General features: G+C 44.1%; 1 protein-coding gene across 2 annotated transcripts in view; it reads left to right on the forward strand.

The window, feature by feature from the left end:
• The window catches only part of ACAD9 (acyl-CoA dehydrogenase family member 9), a 78,616-nt gene that overhangs the window by 9,669 nt on the left and 61,381 nt on the right, over positions 1–7,566 (forward strand). The window lies entirely within an intron of this gene.

Consider the following 7,566-nt stretch of genomic DNA (forward strand, 5'->3'; position numbering starts at 1 on the left):
CGGGACTCTTACTCCATGGGGATGCGGCCAGCCTGGGTAAGGGCCTGAGGGCCGTTTTCAGGCTGGCCACGCCCCCTCCAGCCCAGGCAATGGCGACCCAAGCCTCCCGCACCCCCAGGCCAGCTCTGTGTCCTCCGCTCACAGGCCCCTCCTTCAGTAGCTGGCCTGAGCAGGTGGGAAGCTTGGCTTCCTCCATTGCCAAGGGCAACCCAAGCCTCCCACTTGCTCTGGCTGGCTCTGTGGCCACTGCCCCTGCCTGCCTGATTGCCCCTAACCACTCTGCCTGCCGGCCTGCTCGCCCCCAAATGCTCCCCCCTAGAGAGGAGGCCAGCCCCCCCCTTTTTTTCCCCCAGCCACTCCTTGAGCAGAGGCCAGGGCCGGCTGGAAGCCTGGGTCACCCCCGTTCCCAGGTTCCCAACCACTCCTTCAGCAGAAGCCAAGGCGGGCGGGAAGCTTGGCTTCCTCTGTCACCAGGGGCAACCCAAGCCTCCAGCTTCATGGCTCCTGCCATCTTTATTGGGTTAATTTGCATACTTGCCCTGATTGGCTGGTGGGCGTAGCGGCACCCGAGCACGCACTCCAGTTGGGTGGGAGCTTCTCCCGTCCCCAGCTTCCATGCGCCCCCTCCAACCCCGACTCCCAGGTGCCTGTGCGTGTGTGCTAGCCGGGTGGAAGCATCCCTGGCGTCCGCGCGCGCCCCACACCCCTTCCCCCCCCAGCTTCCCGTGGCCTGCGCATGCGCAAGCAGCCACAGGGCAAGAACTTCCCCAGCGTCACCATGGTGATGTGGGGGAAGCTCCTGACCTGACCCCATCTCCCCGGTGCCTGCATGCGTGCGCCTGCCAGGTGGGAGTTTCCCATATCACCATGGTGACACAGGGGAAGCTCCCACCCCAACACAGGCTCCCTGGTGTCCGCACACGCCACCTTGCCCCCAGCTCCCTGGCGCCATGTTGACGCAGGGGAAGAACCTGCCCTGCCCCCAGCTGCCTGGTGCCAGTGTGTGCAAATTAACCTGCCATCTTTCTCAGGTTAATTTGCATACTCTGATTGGTGGTAAGCGTAGCAGAGGGATGGTTAATTTGCATGTTTCTCTTTTATTATTTAGGATGTTTCACAATATATCTGTGAAGGACCACTTTTAAATATTTCCAAAGTGTTGCAGACTGACACTTTTGTAAAATACCATAAAAATAAACAACTAGAAAAATGAAATGAAAAAACAACAACCAAAGACTTATAAAATATAAGCCCATATGTGGTTGGTTGAGTAGCAATGTAAAATTGTTGCAAATGTTTCTAAAAGTTTGCCCTCAATTTCAGTACTTAGCTTATTATGAATCAGGAATACTTTATGGACCAGCAGTAGGCTGCAGACGGCAGGTTGAGGGTACCAGTGTAGATGGCAAGATCCCTTCCTTAGGGTATGGTCAGCCAACTTAGAGGAGCTCACTGAAGATCAGTGATGCTAGATTGACAGCAGTGCTTCTCAAACTGAGGACCCCCAGAAGTTCTTGTTTATTTAGCAATTAGAGGCCTGTTGCATGAAGTGATTCGTGCAATAAGCCTTCCTTTCCCCTGGCTGCTGGCACCAGTTTTCATCCGGCACCTGGCACCCAGGCCTTCACTCTGACTGGGCTCCAGCCGGAGCCGGCCCCGGAGCCGTGAGGCTTCGCTGCTCTGCTGGCCCCGTGGCCATGAGGCTTTGCTGCTCTGCCAGCCCCAGGGCTGTCAGGCTTCGCTCCACCACTTGGAGCCTATGTATGCAAATTAACCGCCATCTTTGTTAGGTTAATTTGCATACTCTCCTGATTGGCTGGTTAGTGTAGCGAAGGTATGGTCAATTTACATGTTTGTCTATTATTAGGCAAGATATGTGCCCAATTAGAAATTAAAACTGAGAAATTTAACATAATTTATTAATTTAAGAAAAATAACTAACCCATTACATATTAACATCAACAATATTTTTAATGAAAAATAATATTTCCAAACAAAAAATAGTGAAGAGTGGTATGTTTTGGTTTTTTGAATCTTTTGAATATTTTACTCTGTCTTGTTCCTGTTCTTAGGGGAGATGGTTTTAGTATTTGACCATTAAGTATAATGTTGACTATAGGTTTGTCATATAAGGATTTTATTATTTTGAGGTATGATTTCTCTAGTCCCATGTTGCTGAGAGTTTTTATCAAAAAAGGGTGTTTGAGGGAGAACCAAGATGGCAGCATAGGTAAATGCCTGTACATAACCACATCAAAATTACAACTAAAATACAAAACAACTATCATCCAGAACCCCCGGAAAGCTGGCTGAATGGAAGTACTACAGCTAGAGAAGTAAAAAAGAAAGCACAATGAGATTGGTAGAAGGTGCAGAGGCGCAGAACTGGCTGATCCGGCACCCGGGTGTGCTGCTTTTTTAATCGGGGGGGGGAGATCGTCTCTGCGGAGGCCACCTGGAGGAGCGAGGGATCCCAGTCCCACACCAGACCCCCAGACCAGGATTCCAGAGCTGGGGAAAGAAGCTCCTATGGGCAGTAAGAACTACAGATTCTAAAAACCAGTGCTGTTTGGGGCTGGGTGACACACAGGCTGCTGGAATCCCAGCTGCTCCTCTTAAAAGGCCAGCCCCACAAACTGAATTTACAAGTTCCCACTTCCTCTGAGGGACCCAGACACATATGGGGAGAAACTGGACTGTCTGGCTTTGGGGCAGGAACTCGGGGGCGGCTTTCTTCTAGACCAGCCGTGGGCAAACTACGGCCCACAGGCCGGATCCGGCCCGTCTGAAATGAATAAAACTTAAAAAAAAAGACCGTACCCTTTTATGTAATGATGTTTACTTTGAATTTATATTAGTTCACACACTCCATCCATGCTTTTCTTCCGGCCCTCTGGTCCAGTTTAAGATCCCATTGTGGCCCTCGAGTCAAAAAGTTTGCCCACCCCTGTTCTAGATGAGGTGCTTCCAGCAGTCATTTTTCCTGTGCAGGGACCTCCTGGTGCAGGGCTGACTAGCAGCCATTTCTGCTTGCTCTGCCCTGGTGATTCCCTGAGACTGCCCCACCCAATTTATAACCCCACTCAAGCTGTATGCAGCAGCTTTTGCATATGAATGGCCTGACCTTTCTCAGGCTAAAAATCTGTCAAACCTGCTGCAGCTGGGTCAGGGAGCCCCAAACCTATCAATGAAAGGTCCAAGACCCAGCACCAGCACTAGCTTGCTTTGCTTCACAGCTGGGCCTCATCTGGGCGCTTTCAAACTCGATACAAAGAGGAGGAATCTGCAGATCTCTCTGTAGCCCAGGCAGTGGCTGACTCTGCACCTCCCTGGAGACCCAAGAACCAGTGTACCCAGTGGTCAGTGTGAGACCATACCAGATTACAACTCTTCACATCCATAATGCCGTATGGCACACTCAAGGGGCAGATTCAATGAGCACCAAAACCCCACTGAAGCAAGTCCTGCTTCATAAGAGTGTCTCCTGCACAGCAGCTCTCCCCTATAGTTGCAGCTGATCCCCACAGCCAATTGGCCTGGAGGTCAATTCTTCCCAGTGACACCAACCGCAAGCAAGGCTCAACTATGACAGAACAGTGCACACAGCCCACAAAGGGGTGCACCAAGAATGTCCACCTCAGGTGACTGGGGAGGGTGAGCCACTGGGCCCCATAGGACACCTACAGAAAGCCACTCTATCAACTCAAGGAGACTTAGCAACTACCTAGTACATAGAAACAAACACAGGGAAGCAGCCAAAATGCAGAGACAAAGAAACGTCACAAATGAAAGAAATGGAAGAAAGCAAACTACTGGATATAGAGTTAAAAACTACAGTTAAAAGATTACTCAAGAATCTTCTAGAAACCTCTAAGGAACTTAGTGAGACCTTCAAGGATCTTAGTGAGAATGCCAAAAAAATGGAAAAGGACCAGTCAGAAATTAAGCATACAACTGACTGAAATAAAGAATATCATTTAGGGATTCAGCAGTAGACTAGAGGATCCTGAGAATCAATTCAATGATTTGAAATACGAGGAAGCAAAATACACCCACCAGAAGAGCAAAAAGAAAAAGAATCCAAAAGTATGAGGATAGTGTGAGGAGCCTCTGGGACAACCTCAAGCGTATAAATATCCGAATAATGGGGGTGCCAGAAGAAGAGAGAGAGCAAGATACTGAAAACCTATTTGAAGAAATAATGACAGAAAACTTCTCCTACCTGGTGAAAGAAATAGACTTACAAGTCCAGGAAGCACAGAGACCGGTCAAGGGCATGTACCTGGGTTGCGGGCACGTCCCCAGTAGGTGATGTGCAGGAGGTGGCTGGTCGATGTTTCTCTCTCATCGATGTTTCTAACTATCTCCCTTCCTCTCTGTGGAAAATCAATAAAATATATTTTTTAAAAAAATTATGAACAACAAAACGACAACAAACACATATTTATCAATTGAATATAAAAATCAAATGAATAAATAATCTGATAATCAGAATAAACTGGTGAATGGAATAGAATCACGGGCATGGAAATGGAACCGAATGACGATTCTCAGAGAGAAGTGGGTGTCGGGGTTGCGGAAAGAGATTAGATAAAGATCTTATATGCATGTACACATTACCTATGGACACAGACAATAGGGTGGCAGGGACCTGGAGTGTGGTGGGAACCAGGTGAAGGGGAGCTATGGGGGGAAAAAAGAGGGACATCTGTAATAATCTCAACAATAAAGACTAACAAAAAGGGGGTGTTTTATTTTGTCAGATGCTTTTTTCTGTACCAATTGATATAATCATGTGGTTTTTTTCAATTTGTTTATGTGATGTGTCATGTTTATTTATTTTTAAAATATATTTTATTGATTTTTTGTGGAGAGGAAGGGAGAGAGATAGAGAGTTAGAAACATCGATGAGAGAGAAACATTGATCAGCTGCCTCCTGCACACCCCCTACTGGGGTGTGCCTGCAACCAAGGTACATGCCCTTGACTGGAATCAAACCTGGGACCCTCAGTCCGCACTCTATCTACTGAGCCAAACCAGTTATGGCTGTGTCACGCTTATTGATTTGCAGATATTGTGCCAGCCTTGCATCCCGGGAGTAAATCCCACCTGATCATGGTGTATTATCTTTTTAATATATTACTGGATGTGATCTGCTAATATTTTGTTGAGGATTTTAGCATCTGTGTTCATCAGGGATATTGGCCTGTAATTCTCTTTCTTTGTAGTGTCTTTATCTGCTGTTTTGATTAAGGTAATGCTGGCTTCATAGAAAGCTTGAAAGTGTTCCTCTTGAATATTTTGGAATTGTCTGAAGAGGATCGGTGTTAGTTCTTCTTTGAATATTTGGTAAAATTCCCCTGTGAATCAGTCTGGACCAAGGCTTTTGTTTGCTGGAAGTTTTTTTTATTACTGCTTCAATTTCATCGATAGTTATTGGCCTATTCAGTTTTACTGGTTCTTCCTCATTGAATTTTGGAAGATTGTATTTTTCTAAGAATATGTCCATTTCATCTAGGTTGTTCAGTTTGTTGGAATAGAGTTTTTTGTAATATATATATATATATATATATATTTTTACAAACCTTTGTATTTCTCTGGGGTTGGTTGTTACTTCACCTCTCTCATTTCTAATTTTGTTTGTTTCTGTCTTTTTGCTTTGTTACTTGGTGAGCCTGGCTAGACGTTCATCAATCTTGTTTATCCTTTTAAAGAACCAGCTCTTGATTTTATTGAACTTTTTGTTTTGTTTTTGTCATTTATTTCCACTCTGATCTTTATTATTTCCTTCCTTCTACTTACTCTGGGCTTTTCTTGTTGCTCTCTAGTTTTTTAAATTGTAGGGTTAGATAATTTATTACAAGTTTTTCTTGTTTTTTTTTTGAGGTTGGCCTGGAGTACTATGAACTTCCCTCTCAGGACTGCTTTTACTGTGTCCCATAGATTTTTGGATTGTTGTGTTTTCATTTTCATTTGTTTCCAGAATGCTTTTTTATTTCCTCTTTGATAGCCCATTCGTTGTTTAATAGTATCCTCTTTAACCTCCAAGTGTTTGGACTTTTTTTATTGTTTTTATTGTGGTTTATTTCTAATATTATGCCATTATAATCTGAGAAGATGCTTGATATAATTTCAGTCTTCTTGAATTCGTAGAGACTTAGCCTGTGTCTTAATATGTGATCTATTTATGAAAATGTCCCATGTGCACTTGAGAAGAATGTATATTCCGCAGTTTTGGGGTGAAATGTTCTGAAAATGTTTGTCAGTTTATTCCATCTGATCTAGTGATTTGTTTCAGATTGTTATTCCTTTGCTTGATTCTCACACATGTTGGTGAATTTCCCATCCAGCTGTTTGAGCATCCTGATAACTATTACTCTGAATTTTTCCTTTGTCAAATTGCTCGCCTCAGTTTCATTTATTTATTTTTCTGGTGATTCCTCCTTTACTTTCATATGCATTTATTTCTATGTCTCCTCAGTTTTGCTGTTTCTTTGTAATTGTGTCTATGTTTTAGATCCAACAGGTATGCCACCCAGTTTTTTTGAATTGGTCTTATGTAGTAGATGTTTTGTGGGGCACAGTGGTGCAGTTTCTCAGGTCTCCTGGGCTGGGTGTTCTAAGGAGGCCTCCTACTTGAGATATTTGGTTTCTTCCAATGTACTTGGGTCTTGATTGTTATTGTCCCTTCTGTGGATGGAGTTTCCTTCCAGTGTGTCTGATTATGTGGCTTGCTTTCTTCTACTTCGTGCCAGCCGTTGTGGAGGTGGTGATGGACAGCACAAAACAGGACACGACAAGAAACAGCACAGATGTAACTGAATCCAAATGTACACCAGACACCTATAATCCCAATAAAAAAATTAGGAAAGAGAAAAGAGAGCAAAAGTTATATTGAGAAGTAGAAAAGAAAAAGAAAAAAACCTCACAACAAAAACAAACAGAACAAAACCAGGAAGGAAGGAAGGAAGGAAGGGGGGAAGGAAGGAAGGAAGGGAGGGAGGAAGGAAGGAAGGAAAGAAGGAAAAAAATGATAGATGAAGAAGCTCACAAAAAAGTTATCAGAAAGGAAATCTATTTTAAAGGGGCTGTGATTTTAAGGAGGTTTATTACAATGCAGTTAACAGATATTTTCTGTAGCTAAGTACCCCGGCATACTTTCATGCTGGATTATGAGTACCTTAATTCTAATTCATACTACTGGTGGGAGGGGAGGGAAGGAAGAAGGAAGGAAAGGAATATGGGGAGAAAACACAACAAAACAAACAAACCAAAAGCACAGACAAAAGACACCCAGAAGGGGACAGAATCTGTAAGAGGCAGAGCTTAAATTGAGAAAATAAAGTTAAGGAATTGGATGAATAGGGGAAGGCCACAGTTTAGAAAAGAGGAGAGAGGAAGAGAATTAGTGGATAAGAGAAAAAAAATAATTTTTTAAATTGTTTTTTTTTTTAAGAATAGAGAAGAGAACAGATAGGCCTGAATGTAGGAAGTGAAATGAATTTTAACCCTTTTAGTGCCATGGAGTGCAATCACGCTCCTCCTGTTTTTCTCCAAAAGTGCCGG

Source organism: Myotis davidii, unplaced genomic scaffold (genome assembly GCF_000327345.1).
Source record: "Myotis davidii unplaced genomic scaffold, ASM32734v1 scaffold282, whole genome shotgun sequence".
NCBI classification, from domain to species: domain Eukaryota; kingdom Metazoa; phylum Chordata; class Mammalia; order Chiroptera; family Vespertilionidae; genus Myotis; species Myotis davidii.